The sequence below is a fragment of the Tursiops truncatus genome, chromosome 12 (assembly GCF_011762595.2).
Source record: "Tursiops truncatus isolate mTurTru1 chromosome 12, mTurTru1.mat.Y, whole genome shotgun sequence".
Taxonomy (NCBI): Eukaryota; Metazoa; Chordata; class Mammalia; order Artiodactyla; family Delphinidae; genus Tursiops; species Tursiops truncatus.
This window is the reverse complement of record NC_047045.1, coordinates 49235815-49253430: the sequence shown is the minus strand read 5'-3', so window position 1 is coordinate 49253430 and position 17616 is coordinate 49235815.

The window sequence follows — 17616 nt, the reverse complement described above, 5'->3', positions numbered from 1 at the left end:
CCATATACCATGAAATAGGAGATAAATGACCAAATATAACAAAACAATGACTATAAAATAAAATCTTTAGGAGGGAAATACTGCTATAAGAGAACTTTAAAAGAGAAGTAATAAGCAAAATAATTAACACAGAAAGTCTATAAAAGGTACGGTAAAAGTTTGAAAGAATAACACAAATAATCCACGAAAGAGGAAAAATCGAGATGACTCAATCAGAGAGAAGTTCATTAGGAATAACAGGCATCAGCTGTCCTACATAAATCAGCTGCTGTACCAGAAACATATAACAGGAAAAAATAGAATAGAGAAATCTACCTATATAGATTGATAGGAGAGGGGTCCAACAGCATCCTCATAAACTTTTGTGATGTGATGTTTTCCAACTATAGTCTGGAAATAGTAGTAAAACACGCTTCAGAGCTATTGGGCTCCTGATTTCAATGGAAATGAGATCCCAGACAGAGGTGAATGAGACTGCTAAACCTTGGGCATAAGTTGGGAATGACTGGCATAATAAGCTATACTGATGTTGGTGTTCAGGTTGCTTTTTTCTTCAGAGATCTGTGAGGAGGGCTAACTCAGAGTCTCAAGGAATTAAACAGATGGGCAGTCTATTAAGGGCTACGTGAATCATGTAAATAGAAGAATTCTGAGTCTGCTAGACATAAAACTGATTTCAATTCTTGTAAGAGGCATTCATATTTGTATACCTAGTTCCCAGATGCAGGGCTGTTAACAAATCCAGAGCCTCTTTTTTGCAGACATTATGTCAAGGGAAAAAAGTGAAACATTTTAAAAGGGGCAAAAAGATAAATGGGTATCCTTTCAGTAAAATGCTAGGCACTGTTTACATCCAGACGCACATTCCAGATTTATCTGATATTGTAGGGATCTGAATCTTTCACTGTCTTTGATTATTTTGTAACTTTGTAGAGAAAAAAGTTACTTGTAGAGGGCTGATGGTGGTGCAAATAAGTCTGTTCAAAATAATTCAAATGTACATTTCCCAGTGAAGGTGCAGCTGACATCCACCCATGAAAGACACCAGCTTTGCATTTAGTTGCAGGTTCATTTCAGCCCTTCTGATTACCTGTACATGTATGTATTCATTGAATTCTCCCTTGAACCAATATTTACATTTTACTGCTTCCCTCTTAAAGGCAAAATTAAAGTCCTTGACACACATTTATACTTGTATGCAAGTTACCTTAAAAAAAATTGTTTCAACAGTTTTAGAGTTTATCCACTGATATCCCCAAAGAGATTCACCTGATAGACAGAGGTAAACCACACTGTCATAAAAGTGTTACTTATGATAGATTAAGCCTCGGTATATGTATATATATATCATATATATGGGTCCCAGACAGAATATCAAGCAACAGTAGAACTTCAACTTTTGTAACTGCTTCTTTAGAACTTTTTATTTACTGATTTCACATAGTGTTTCGTTTTAGTTTTGGTTCATGCATGGATCATGACTGATAACTTATTCCCCTTGCTGTCAGTGATGACTGGAATTTTGGTTTTATCGTCTGAGTATCTGATGTGAGATGGATGATACAGATACATTATCTGTTGGGTGAGAGACAGTAAAGAGCTGGTTTGTTAGCCCTTTGTATTTGTTTGTCTATTTGTTTGTTTTAAAATCAAATCGATGAGGAATTTTATGTCTACTGAGAAGGAGAAAGGCTCTTTGAAGTCTGGAAGGAATGCTTGTGTTTGTTTGTACTCTTGACCTGTTGCTGAAATTGTAAAATGAAGTTATAAGTTCTCTGTGTATTTATGTATCTATGTGTCTGTAATTCAGAGAGGTCTTGACCACTTGTGTGATGATAAAATATTTTCCCTTCTCCAGAGAGTATTAATAAATTGGATTATAAAGTCCCTTAAATTAAAAGAGGTCTATTCTGATTAGTTTAAAAAGTAATTAAGCACTTATTTAAATAGAATTTTCCTAAAATTTCCAGGAAAGAAGGAAACTAAATCTCTAATACTTTAAATGCTATGGACTAAAAAAAGTACATTCTTTCAGTAAATGCAAACTCTCAAAATATTTTAAATAACTTAAGTTCAAATAATTAAGGTAAATCTTTGGTGAATAAGACTAGTGTGTGTTCAAACACAGATAGTTGGCTAAAAGGCTTATGCTGTAAACAGTTCTCAATTATCCATGTCTCAGTTTTCTCTGTGAAACAGAAATCAGTTAATGTGGGTAAAGGCAGCAGTTAATATGAATAGTTGAGACTATACTAGCATCAATAGTGGCACAACAATAAAACTCTGAAAGTGTGTGTGTGTGTGTGTGTGTGTGTGTGTGTGTGTGTGTGTGTGTGTGTGTGTGTGTGTGTGTGTGTGTGTGTCTGTGTGTGTGTAAGGTCAAAGAGTAGTTTTGTCCTTAAAGCAGCTGATCTCAAATTGTTTGACTCAGGATCACTTTACTGAGGTCTTAAAATCACTGAGGACACAAATTTTCCTTCTTTTTTGTTTTTCAAGGATACAAATTTTCTTCATTATTTTACTATATTAGAAACAAAACCTGAAAATGTTAAAAATGTTTAATGATTTATTTTAAAAACTGAATGCTTTTTAAAAATTGCTGCCTTGGGCTTCCCTGGTGGCGCAGTGGTTGAGAGTCCGCCTGCCGATGCAGGAGACACAGGTTCGTGCCCTGGTCCGGGAAGATCCCACATGCTGCGGAGCGGCTGGGCCTGTGAGCCATGGCCGCTAAGCCTGCGCGTCTGGAGCCTGTGCTCCGCAGTGGAGAGACCACAGCAGTGAGAGGCTGGTGTACCGCAAAAAAAAAAAAAAAACGAAAAAACCATATGATCATCTCAATAGATGCAGAAAAAGCTTTTGACAAAATTCAACACTGATTTATGATAAAAACTCCCAGCAAGTGGGCATAGAGGGAACCTATCTCAACATAATAAAGGCCATATATGACAAACCCACAGCCAACATCGTTCTCAATGGTGAAAACTGAAACCATTTCCACTAAGATCAGTAACAAGACAAGGTTGCCCACTCTCACCACTATCATTCAACATAGATATGGAAGTCCTACCCATGGCAATCAGAGAAGAAAGAGAAATAAAAAGAATACAAATTGGAAAAGAGAGGTAAAACTGTCACTGTTTGCAGATGACATGATACTATACATAGAGACCCCTATAGATGCCACCAGAAAACTACTAGAGCTAATCAATGGATTTGGTAAAGTTGCAGAATACAAAATTAATGCACAGAAATCTCTTGCATTCCTATACACTAATGAAAAATCTGAAAGAGAAATTAAGGAAACACTCCCATTTACCTTTGCAACAAAAAGAATAAAATATCTAGGACTATACCTAGCTAAGGAGGTTAAAGACCTGTACTCAGAAAACTATAAGACCAATGAGAGAAATCAAAGATGACACAAACAGATGGAGAGATATACCATGCTCTTGGATTGGAAGAATCAATATTGTGAAAACGACTATACTACCCAAAGCAATCTACAGATTCAATGCAATCCCTATCAAACTACCAATGGCATTTTTTACAGAACTAGAAGAAAAAATCTTAAAATTTGTATGGAGACACAAAAGACCCCAAATAGCCAAAGCAATCTTGAGAAAGAAAAATGGAGCTGGAGGAATCAGGCTCCCTGAATTTAGACTATACTACAAATCTACAGTAATCAAGACAATATGGCACAAATTGTCTATGGTGCTGGCACAAAACCAGAAATATAAATCAATGGAACAGGATAGGAAGCCCAGAGATAAACCCACGCACCTATGGTCAACTAATAAATGACAAAGGAGGCAAGGATATACAATGGAGAAAAGACAGCTTCTTCAATAAGTGGTGCTGGGAAAACTGGACAGCTACATGTACAAGAATGAAATTAGAACACTACCTACCACCATACATAAAAATAAACTCAAAATGGATTAAAGACCTAAATGTAAGACCGGACACTATAAAACTCTTAGAGGAAAACATGGGAAGAACACTCTTTGACATAAACCACAGCAAAATGTTTTTTGACCCACCTCCTAGAGTAATGGAAATTTAAAAAATAAATAGACAAATGAGACCTAATGAAACTTAAAAGCTTTTGCACAGCAAAGAAACTATAAACAAGATGAGAAGACAACCCTCAGAATGGGAGAAAATATTTGCAAACGAATCAACGGACAAAGGATTAATCTCCAAAATATATATACAGCTCATGCAGTTCAATATTCAAAAAACAAACAATCCAATCCAAAAATGGGCAGGAGACCTAAATAGACATTTCTCCAAAGAAGACATACAGATGGCCAAGAGGCACATGAAAAGCTGCTCAACATCACTAATTATTAGAGAAATGCAAATCAAAACTACAATGAGGTATCACCTCACACCAGTTAGAATGGACATCATCAGAAAATCTACAAACAACAAATGCTGGAGAGGGTGTAGAGTAAAGGGAACCCTCTTGCACTGTTGGTGGGAATGTAAATTGATACAGCCACTATGGAGAACAGTATGGAGGTTCCTTAAAAAACTAAAAATAGAATTACCATATGACCCAGCAATCCCACTACTGGGCATATGCCCAGAGAAAACCATAATTCAAAAAGAAACCTGCATCCCAACGTTCATTGCAGCACTATTTACAGTAGCCAGGTCATGGAAGCAACCTAAATGCCCATCGACAGATGAATGGATAAAGAAGATGTGGTGTATATATACAATGGAGTATTACTCAGCCATAAAAAGGAGCAAAATTGGGTCATTTGTAGAGACGTGGATGGACCTAGAGACTGTCACACTGAGTGAAGTAAGTCAGAAAGAGAGAAACAAATATTGTATATTAACGCATATATGTGGAATCTAGAAAAATGGTACAGATGAACCAGTTTGCAAGGCAGAAATAGAGACACAGATGTAGAGTACAAATGTATGGACAGCAAGGGGGGAAAGTGGGGGTGGGATGAATTGGGAGATTGGGATTGACATATATACACTAATATGTATAAAATAGATAACTAATAAAAACCTATTGTATAAAAAAATAAATTAAATTAAATTAAAAACATCTGCTGCTAAATAAAACAAAAGCTTTCCTACCTCACAATTATATTCACAGCTATAATTCTGGTTAAATTTACATTTCCATTTTTTTTCCCAATAAACACATTGCTTCTATAAATGTGTGAGCGGTCATTATAATTGCTCATCTTTCTAGATGAATTTCAAATTATAGCTGGAGATATAAATGTAAAGAACAGGAAATAGAAATAACTGGAAATTCTGATGTAAGAATGAAAATGATATATTATTTCTATATATGTAAATAGTTAATAAAATATGTAAAACATTACTTAATGACTTCATTTACCCAATAAATTGTTTATCTATTATTCCAATAAATGTAGAGAAAATTATGGTCATGATAAGTAAATGAATAGTATTGATATTCTTCCCTGGGGTTAATAAATATTGCCAGCAGCATTGCTTTCTTAAATAAACAATTTGTAACTATCACAGTGAATGTAAAAATCCAAATTTTAATGTGAGAAGGAAAAAAAAAAAAAACTTCCAGGCCTTCTACTTTGTTCTCTCATAAAACAAAATAAAGAATAAAGTTTCAGAAATTATATTCTGTACTATTTATATATGTGTATATATAAATACTTACTAGGAGTTCCCTGAAGGTCTCTCACACTCAGAAAAAAAGAATTCAAAATGGTATATGTATTAACTTGTCAAAAAGTTGATATAATAAAATTCACAAATGTAAGAAATATTCTGAAATACGTTAACATTTTTAATAACATTTAAAATCTCTGCCTGAAAAAAGTTAAACTGGTTCTAATCCCCAAGAATATACTACATATATGTATGAAAAATATTTCTACTATCTAAGATTGTTAAAGAAAAGCAGCATGCTACCCATAAGATAAATTTAGTTTATAAAAAATTCTAAAATGGTAGGGATTTGAAAAGAAATATTTATTTACTTTAGTATGAATGCAAAAATATATGACAGAATCTACTAGTTCAAGAAGAACCTTTCATTTCATCAGTATTATTTCAGATTGTAATTTTACATTTAACTGGGTAATAATTAACTTCTCTCTCTTCTACTGGATAATAAGCTAGTAAATGAATGGTGAATACGTCAAAGAACTGTTTGTCTTTCCTAAGACTCTATTTTCAAGGCATTTAGTCAGCTGAATGTTTAAATTCTGCCACTGCAATATGAATGCTATTATAAATATATATCAGGACATTTTATCAGTTTTCTCCCAAAACAGCTTATTGCTACTAAGGGTGATTTTTAACTTGATTCACTCAAATTTGAGGATAATATACTTTTAATTTTAAATGAAAACTGAAGGGAAAATATGATTAATTACATCCAAATTACCTTTAAGTCTTTTTAAGATGAACTTTTCATTTTGGAAGAGGTTAAAAGAAGGGTACACTAGTATTTCAGTTTACTTATAACTTTAGGTTATATGTAATATACATGAAACTAGCTTCAGTGAAGGCAGAACAAGCAGAAAGGAGGAATAGGCTCTCCAGAGGGAAGAGTTGCTGATGTGGAGGTGGGGTTGACAGAGAGAAAAGAACAAAGACAAATCTTTCAATTTAATGTCTCATTTAAGCTCTGTAATAAAAATAATTCAGCAAAGACTACATCACGTTGATTGGATTATTACTGAACATATTTTTAATAATGAAAGTGTATTCAACCTTCCAAAGTTACAAAAATTGTTACCAGCCAAAAAGATCTTAGAGGTAACTGAAAAACACATATTATTTTAAGAAGTATTTTTTATGAATATAAATAATTACTTAAAATTTATGTTAAAATTCCCTTTTTGTGGCTTTATTTTTGGCCTGGGCCAGTTGGGTTGAATGTTTGATTAACTATGCACATATTTTTTGATCATGTTTTAAAGTGTGATTTCATTCCTTGGTTTTTGATTCTATCTTAGGATCATGTTTAATTAAAACCTGAAGAAAAAAAATACTACATTACATTATTTCTCAACAGTAAATGCATGAAATCAAAGTTATTCACATATAATAATGAAGTCCTACCTGTTCAAGAAGGCTTATTAATTTATATTCCAATCAAATACATTTGAAGTACACAAATGTAATTATTTTCTTTGGTTCCATCTCCCTTCACTTATTACCTTCTTATCTCTGACATGGTAGCTTTTCTTTGATCATACCAATTACACCTGAAGCAGCTGGCATGATCATTGGCAGATCACTATAAAGAAGTTCAAGGGCACTTTATAAACAGTGTTCAGCTGGGTTTTTTTGTTGTTGTTATAGGCATTGATGCATTGTGCCATTTTCCTGCCCACTTACCTAAATTCAAATAGCCTGGTATAGCATAAGCTAGGCAAATGCAAATCACCTAGAATATGCAAATTACAAGTTTGTTTAAAAACGTGGGTGTTTAGTTAAGGATGCTAAATCATCTTTCCATCTAAAGCTATTTTGCTTAATTACAAACTTGAAATGAACGTAGAAAACAATCCTACTCCCAAATCACTCAGAACCAACATACACTTCTTTGGCACCCTCTTAATTAAATCTGGCTTCTGAACATTAATTATGAACTCTACAGAGGTAGAAATGAAATGAATGAATTAAGAAAATTTGAAATATATGCATAATGCTGACCATATAATGAGAAAGTTGTTTTTGCAGAAAAGAAATCTCAACTCCTAAGTAACTGTTGCAAGAAAATCATATAAATTTGGTATTATATGATACAAGGACTTAAAGTGAAGACTGAGCTGACAAGATTATATAATTGTATATAGGAAATAACTAGCTTCAAGCTGAATTTATTATAAAAAATCACTCTTAAGCATTATCTAAATGTAATATATTACTAACTCAAGAAAATACTTTTATTAATTGCTATATATTTAAGTTTATGTACTTTGAGCATACTAATGCATCATGTTAAGAAAGATAACTAGATAGTATTGACATCATTGTCAAATCTGACCAAGTTTAAAGAGTCTCCATCAAGCATATCAAGTCAATATTTCATTTTATTTGAAGAAATAAAATACATTGTGACATGTTTGCCAACAGGGCCACTACTAGCCTCTATAGTGCTTTTACACAAATTATCAAGACAAGATCCTTCCGCAAAATACTTTACTTCCATATGTCAGAAATTTGTCAGAATATACTACATTATAAAAAGAAGATAGTTTATAGCTATGTTAGAAAGATAGCTATGATAGAAGATAGTTATAGCTAATGTTAGAAAATGTTCACAGTATATACGCAAATTGACTGCCTCTGATGCAGATGATGCATCACAAGGTGACTCAACCACGTTAGAGGTTTTCAGTTTGTTTCCTTGAGAAATATGCTCTAAAACACTCCATTCACAGTGTATGTGTGGGGACTGTCTTCAGATATTAACTACAGGTTGTGGAAATTATAAATAGATTTGCATTGATGGACGAAAATTGACAACACCAAGAGAAATGTCAGTGTGCAATCTAAAGGTAATTTGTAAGAAATGTAAACATCTCCATCATAATAATTTTTTTATGGATATCAGGAAACTTGTCTGCCTATCACACTTTAAAATATACTACACCTGCAAAAGAACAAACAAAATAACCAAAAGAATAGACTCTTCAAGTATACAGATTAAAATAATAAATAATCATCAATAATGGCTACAAGGGATTATGCATTATTCATTTTTTGTGCACATATTAATGCAGTCATTCATTTATTCAAAATATTCTCTGAGTATTTTCTATTGCACTACTTACTGTAATACCAGTTGAAGGTATTAACACTGTAAAAGTCTAGTGAGGAGACAGCAAATAAAGAATTCTGATACAATGTGGTAAGTTCTGTAAAGGAAATAAGGCAAGATCGACTTGAATTTGATATTATTTTCCCCAACTTATTTCCCTGTAGGAATAATATAAGTTTAAATTTTAAATAGCACTGAGAATTTTGGATACATTAACTGATATTGAATAATAATATGCTATGAGAATTTTCTGAAGTGAAGATTCTTAATTAACACCATATCAAAAATAAAATTACAGATAAAATTGGGATTTATATGTTTAAAAACATGAAATTATGCACATAAGAACAAAATAATTTTTTGTGCACATATTAATACAGTCATTAATACTACTCTCACTGTGAAGTAAATTTCTCAATATATACATAACTAAAAGCAATAGACATGAATAAAAAATTATAAAAGAACTTCCATAAACAGGATTGTGAATTCACCTACAAAAGCAATAGAAAACGTGAAAATATTTCAAAACTTACTGAAGCCAAATAAATGCAATTTAAATTTAGAGGCCATTTTTAACTCAAAAGATACAAAAATTTTCTTTTTCTTTTTAATGGTAATCTTATAAAGGCCTGAGTTTTTCAGCAGTGAGCTCTATTTTATACTAGTGGGGCAATGGTAAATTAGTGCCAAATTCCTAGAAAGAAATTTGGCAAAATTTAACCAAAGGCAAATAGGAATTGGGAGAGGAATGCTTGAGAGAAGAGAGAAACTAATCAGAGACAACTCTTCTCTCATTTGTGCTTTCAGAGTATGTCTAACAGACCCATCATTAGGGCTAACCACTCCAAAGTGGCCCTTTTGATAAACTGTAGCCATTTTAGTCTTCTTAAATGAATTTTCATTCATATAAAAGTTTCACTCAAATATCTGGACATGACTTATTAGGCTCCAAAGTATTTAGTCCCACGTAGTCATACATGGGCACATTAGCTTTTACAGCATCATTGTCATGTTTATAACACTTCTTTCTGTTACTTGTACTTAAAAAACCTTATTTGCATACATGGGTATATTGAGATAAATATGCAAATTAAAATGTATTTTAAAAATGAGTCTTCTAAAATCTTTCTTTTTGCATGTTATTTTCCAACTGTCATGGTTTTGATGAATTTCTCAGGGAACATGTAGAATCAAACAAGAGCCAGCTAAACTATTACTGCTTTTATTTATCAAATTAAAAACAGGCCACAAGACTACTAAAAAAAATGCCTAATAATTCATCTTTTTGGAATGTACTCTAAAGAGCAGACCAAATATGCAAGAAGCTACCTGTTTTTTTCTTTTTTCTTTTTTTTTTCCCTGACAAAATGGCCGCTGTATTTCTGCTAAAGTGACACTGACACAATGCAAAGAGCTTAAGAGCAGGACACTTTAGATGGGAAAGGGGTAGACCGTGCAAAAGGTATACTATAAAAATTCATTTTGGTTACAGTATCCTTTTTTCTTCATGCCTAATACAGTATGTGATAAAAATACATGTGTAAATAGGTACAAATAAATTCTTTCTATAAGTTCTTTCTGGAAGTATGTAAAACAAAAATTTTATACTAAGATAGCATTTTGTCATAACAATTATGAGATAAACTTTTGTCCAAATGACATATAAAATACATATTTTATATATCACTGCACTTAAAATTGACAATATTTTTTGCTTTGCTGAAATTCTGTAATATGTAATAATTTTTCATTTTAAAAAGTCAAATAATTTTTACACATGGTAGCAAAATAAACATCTTCCTTAACGTTCCCCATATTTATTCTTCCTTTGTTAGGCAAAAACGTTTAACTGTTACTGTTTTAAAATCTTCTGATAGTTTTTACCATATCTATAAATAAATCTCTAAATATATACTATTGTTGATTAACTTCAGACATTATATAGCATGTAAATCTGATTAATAAGTATTAACACATTTAAAGCATTTGTGCTTGTTCTTCTATTTCTACATCTTCCTCCAAATATAGCTCTAGAATGATTTTAATCCCTTATTTACATTTATAAATTTAAACAATACTTTAAATTAATACTTTAGGCTCTCTCTATAATTCAATCACTTTTTGGCATTTTCACTCAATGCTATTTACTCCCTGTGTAATCATGGTCAAATCCTTTGATATCTGTGTGCCTCCAGGTTTTTCATGTAAAGAAACCTGGCTCATGAATTTGAGTTTTTAAATGAATTACTGGATGTGAAGCATTTAGCACAATGTCTTTCTATGGTAAGTGCTCAAAAATTACAATACACTATTTATAATATGAAGATATAACTTCATCTAACCTCTCTTTTTCCTTTCTTCTCCATTCTCTATTAACTATGCTTTACATTGTCAAAGATTGTAACATTCACATTCTGTCTTATAACTATCCTAAGATTATAAGAGATAGTAAGTTTAAACAGATCTATAACTAGTATGGAGAAATAGTAAGTTTAAACAGATCTATAACTAGTATGGAGATGGAACCAGTAATCAAAAGCCTCCCAACAAAGGAAGTCCAGGACCAGATGACTTCACTGGTGAATTCTACAGGACATTTAAAGACAAATTATTGCAATACTTCTCAAACTCTTCCAAAAAATTTGAGTTTGGATCACTTCCAAACTTATGTTATGAAGCCAACATTGCCCTAATACCAAAGCTAGACAAAGATACCATGAAAAAGAAAAACTACAGGCCAATATCCCTGATGAATATAGATGTAAAAATTACCAACAAAATACTAGCAAACTGAATCCAACAATACATTAAAAGGAACATACACCATGGATAAATTTCAAGTATGTATCCTTGGAATTCAAGGGTGGTTCAAAATAGAAAAATCAATTTATGTGATACACCACATTAACATAATGAAAGATAAAAATCACATGATTGTCAATAGATGCGAAAAAAAAGTGTTTGGTAAAATTCCATACTCTTTCATGATAAAAATCTCAACAAACTAGGAATAGAAGGAAAGTACCTCCACACAATAAAGGCCATATATAAAAAGCCCACAGCTAACATTAGACTCACTGCTGATAAAATAAGTTTCAAAAAAAAAAATCTAAGATCAGTAACAAGGCAAAGATGCAACTTTTTCCTCTTTAACATAGTACTGGAAAGCTTAGCCTGAGCAATTAGGCAAGAAAAAGAACTAAAAAGCATCCAAATCTAATAAGAAGTCCCTCTTCCAGATGATATAATCTTATATGTAGAAAACCATAAATACTCTGCAAAAAACTGTTAGAACTAATAAACAAATTCCTCAAAGTTGCAATATACAAAATCAACATACAAAAATCATTTGCATTTCTATACACTACCAATGAACTATGTGAAGAGAAAAACCCCATTTACAATAGCACACAAAAAATATTTAGTATAAATAACTAAAAAAGTGAAAGATTTATGTACTGATAATTCCAAAAAAATTAATGAAAGAAATTAAAGAAGACACAAATGGGAAGGCATTCTGTGATAATGAATTGGAAGAAATAATATTAAAAGTTCCATGATACCCAGTAATCTACAGATTCAGTGCAATCTCTATCAAATTCCCATTGATAATTCTTACAGAAGTACAAAAAAAAATCTAAAATTCATATGGAACCACGAAAGAACATGAACAGCCAAATCATACTTGAGAGAGAACAAAACTGGAGGCATCACACTTCCTGATTTCAAAATATAGTACAAAGTTACAGCAATCAAAACAGGATGGTACTGGCATAAAAACAGACATATAGACAAACAAAACAGAATAGAGAGTACAGAAATAAATCCATGCATATAAGGTCAATTAATCTTCAATGAGAGTGGCAAGAATGCACAGTATGGAAAGGATAAGTCTTTTTCATAAATGGTGTTGGGAAAACTGGATATCCACATGCAAAAGAATGAAATCAGACACTTATACCATACACAACAATCAACTCAGAATGGATTAAACATTAAACATTAAACATTAAATACTTAAACATTACACCTGAAACTGTAAAACCCCTGGAAGAAAACACAGGGGAAATGCTTTATGACATTAGTCTTGACAATGATTTCACAACTATGATACCAAAAGCAAAGACCACAAAAGCAAAAATAGACACGTGGGACTATATCAAACCAAAAAGCTTCTGAATAGCAAAGGAAATAATCAACAGAATGAAAAGACACTCTACAGAATGGGAGAAAATATTTGCAAACCATATATCTGATAAATGGTTGAGCTCAAAATATATAAGGAACTCCACAACTCAATACCATAAAAACAAATAACCCGATTTAAAAATGGGCAGAGGAACTTAATAGACATTTCTCCAAAGAAGACATACAAATGGCCAACAGGTATATGAAAAACTGCTCAACATCACTAATCATCAGGGAAATACAAATCAAAACCACAATGAAATCACCTCACAGGATGTCAGGATGGCTGTTATAAGAAAAAAAAAGACAAAACGTTGGCAAAAGTATAGAAAATTGGGACCCTTATACCCTTCCCATTGGTGGGAAGGCAAAATAGTGAAACTATGTAAAACAGTATCAAGTTTCCTTAAACATATAAAAATAGAAATACCATATGATCCAGGATTCTCACTTCTTGGTATAAATCCAAAAGAGTTGAAATCAGGATCTTGAGGATACACTAGCAGGCTCACATTCATTGCAGCATTATTGAAAATAGCCATGAAGTGGAAAAAACCTAAATGTTCATTGAAGGCTGAGTGGATGAAGACAATGTGGTATATACATACAATGGAAAACTATTCAGCCTTAAAAAAAGAAAGGAATTCTCAATATGTGAAAACACGGATGAAACTTGAAGACATAATGCTAAGTGGAATAAGCCAGTCACAGAAAGACAAATAGTGCATGACTCCACTTCTAAATGATACTAAAATAGCCAAATTTATAGAAACATAAAGAATGGTGGTTGCCAGGGGGAGGAAAGAGGAGAAAATGGGGAGCTACTGATGAACAGGTTTAAAGCTTCAGTAATACAAGATGAATAAGTTCTATATAACTACTATACAACATTGTGCCTACAATTAATCGTACACTTAAGACTCAGTTAAAAGGGTAAATGTCAGATTAAGTTTTTTTTACCACATTAAAACAATAATTTTTTAAAAAGAAATTAGGATTCACTGTAGAACAGTCATAATGACCTATTTTTCCAGAAAGATCTATTTCATTTATTCTTTTAAATGTTTAACCTAAATATTAAACTAGAAATACAAATAGCAAATGCTTCTTAAGGAAAAAACAAACAAAACCTTATAATTCTAAAATTCAGAAAAATTACTCTTGATTGAAGTTCAAATTTACCTTAAGTTTCCTGAGAATCATGACACAAAAGAAAAAAACTGTCAATTATACAGTGAAGCTTATCAGACAGGAAGTAAATCTCAGGGTAAAAAGTAACAAAAATTAAACTTTCCTTGATTTTATAATCTAAAATAAGTCTTAATGTGGATCTTACATAGTAGACTCTAACTTTTATAAAAAATATTCTTAGTACTATATGTATAACAACTATACATATAACAAATATTCTTAGTAATATATGTATAACAAATATATGTATAACATGGTGAAAAAGACCATGTAAAAATATTTTTTAATATTTGTTTATGGTATTTATGTATGTGTTGATTATATATTCTACTCCCTGGATATTTCAAATTCTCATTCTTCTAGACAGAGATGACAGCTGCACTTCTTTGCTCACTGTGGTTGTCCAGCCATATGAATGGCTTAGTTAATGGTTCCTAAGTGTAAGTGCCATGTGTTACTTAATTGCCCATGTGGGCTCTCCACCCCACTCTTTTCCTTCTGTCATGGTACAGTGATGATGTTCATGATAGCAGCCATTCCTTAGCCTGTGTACCAGAGTGAGAATAATTCAGAGTGGGGCATCTGAGACTAGAAATGAACATAAGGCATGGACAAGAAATAAAACCTATCTGAAGTCTCTGAGATTAGGGAGTTACTATTCAGCATAACCTTGCTTCACATTGTGAGTTTCAAAACTGAATTCATTCAAAGTCGTTTTATGTTGTACTAAAATCTTTAGACCAAGTTATATTTTGTATGGTATCTTTTAACACAAAGATATTTTTGAGTAGCACAAATGACATAAACATAAAATTTTCTCCAAGCATCACTTCGCCTTAGACAGGAGCTAGATAGAAGACCATTCCAATTTGCTCTCTTACTACTCTTTACTCTCTTACTACTAGAAGTATAGGGTTACTATAAAATAACGGACAATTCAAATGTTCTAAAACCCAGAATGAGACTGTAGCTGCATTATGAAAATTAAAGTTTAACGAATCTTCTAAAAAAGAATGTACCACTTCTCCTCTTGTACACAGAAATTATTGCAAGAAAAAGTAGAAATGTTCTCAGAAAATAACTTGGAGTTTCCCCTTCCAAATATGAATTATCAACTGACTGGTATATTAAAATTTCTTCTATAATATTCACTACCCAATTTTAAGGAGGAAAATTTAGATCTATAATTTTTAAAGGAAATTTGCTATGAAGTTTTAATTTCAGCACCCTAAAGTCAGGAACACTGCCTTCACATCTCCTGTCTATGTGCTTTTTCAATTCCTTTTTACATTTCCTTCTCTTCTCATGCTGTCCTCTGGCTTTGCAAAATCCAACTTGCCCTGACATTACAGGTGGGTCACCTTCCCTCAGAAATTCCTTGATACTTAACTCCTTCGCAAATATTTCTTCTTTTCTTTTCCTATAGTATAAGGTGTAGATCAGAACTCTCACACTTGAAAACCCAAACCCATTGTAAGTATAAATTAATAACTGAAAGACAGTGGACTTCCCATTCATGGTTGTGTGTCTCCTGGAATATAGGAGCAATCCTTAGTAATCCACAGGAACTGCATAGCATAGAAAGTATTTTTGAAATGTGGTGTTTTCAGTACACTTCAAACCATACTACATACATCAAAGTTCTCTCCATCTATTAGTTAGAAATGGACACTACCTTCTAAAAACAATATACAGGAAATTGGCTCGATTTCTTTACCATCAGGGCATTTATTTGTTACATTAATGTATATGATTGTTATTAGGAGTATTAGTAGTACTGTGTTACCTTAATAGAAGGTCAGAATCCCCCCAAACGCTAAGTACTTTGATTTATGAAGTTTACATAAAGAAAAATCTTAAAATTACAAGTCACCTTTTCCAAAAATAAAACTCATTAAAACTGACAATAATTTCTAGAAAATCAGTAGACATATAATTAAAATGTGAGTTTAAGCTAAACAAACACATACAGACACATGCACTACATACAGACACAATCTTTTTTTGTGTGTGTTACGCGGGCCTCTCACTGCTGTGGCCTCTCCCGTTGCGGAGCACAGGCTCCGGACGCGCAGGCTCAGCGGCCATGGCTCACGGGCCCAGCCGCTCCGCGGCATGTGGGATCCTCCCAGACCGGGGCACGAACCCGTGTCCCCTGCATCGGCAGGCGGACTCCCAACCACTGCGCCACCAGGGAAGCCCCAGACACAATCTTAAAGACCGACTTTGTCAGGTCTATAGCTGACACAATATGCTCATTAAATTGGGAAAATTAATTAGATCATCCAGTTTGTGATGCTCAGAGTCTAAGCGTCATTATGGAGTAAAAAAAAGTACACATCATATTTGTCTCTGAACCAAAAGTTTTGCTAATACACATGCTGCGCATTTACATTTGTGCTACTCCAACTCCTATATTTGTGCTCAGATTAAAAATAAAAAAGTAAAGGAAATATATAAAGACACAGGAGACAAAAGAATTACAACTAGGAATTATAAGACATGGAATTCAAAAAGAAGATTTATTGATGTTTGAGTAGGTAGGGAATTGAGAGAATGAAGTGTGAAGTTGTAGTAGAGAAATGAGAATCAGAAGTTACTGGAGAAGTGGTAATGTTGGAATGGGGCAAATTCAGATAGGCGAGAAATAGGAACACTCACTTATGGAAGGAATTTATCCCAGACTATCCTGTTAGCCATTTTATTCCCAAATACTCTTCATAAGCCTATATTATTTTAGAGATTGAAAGGATCTAATAGTCATTAGTTAAAACCTCTAATTCAACCTACTGAATTGCTTTGGGCCACCAAGCTGATTAAAGGTAGAGCCAAAGAGAACCCAAGTATTTTAATACCACTCCAATCTGATTTTCCTCCTGCATCAAGTAAACATGAACAAAACAAAATAAAAATATGATATAAATGATAGGATTTACTGGTGATCAAACATCTATTCAATGCATTTTTCAATAAGAAACCTATTTCAAATTGTCAACCACTGCTATTCCTAAATTGCACACTACTGTTTTAGCATAAAAATTGTGTACCTAACATACCCAAATTTGAATTAATCAATGCAACTATTCTTTTATAACCCACTCAGCTTTCTAGAAAATTTATTACCACCTTACACATCCTATTGCTGCAGATGTATTTTGAGTTATAAATAGTTATAAATAGTATTAGCATTTCCAGTCTAATACTATTTTGTTCAATTTTATGAGTGAATTGGGTTTGCTGGAGTACATAGCTAATTAGACTCAATAACCTAATTTTTAGAAATATAAAATATTATTTTATATTAAGTATGTGAATTAGTATCAATAATGCATACTTCTACTCTTAAATTAGTAATATCTCTCTTAAATTTTGGTTGAAATGCAGGAACTCCTAATTTGCTCCCTGTTTTTAGACATAAATTATTATACAGATATAAA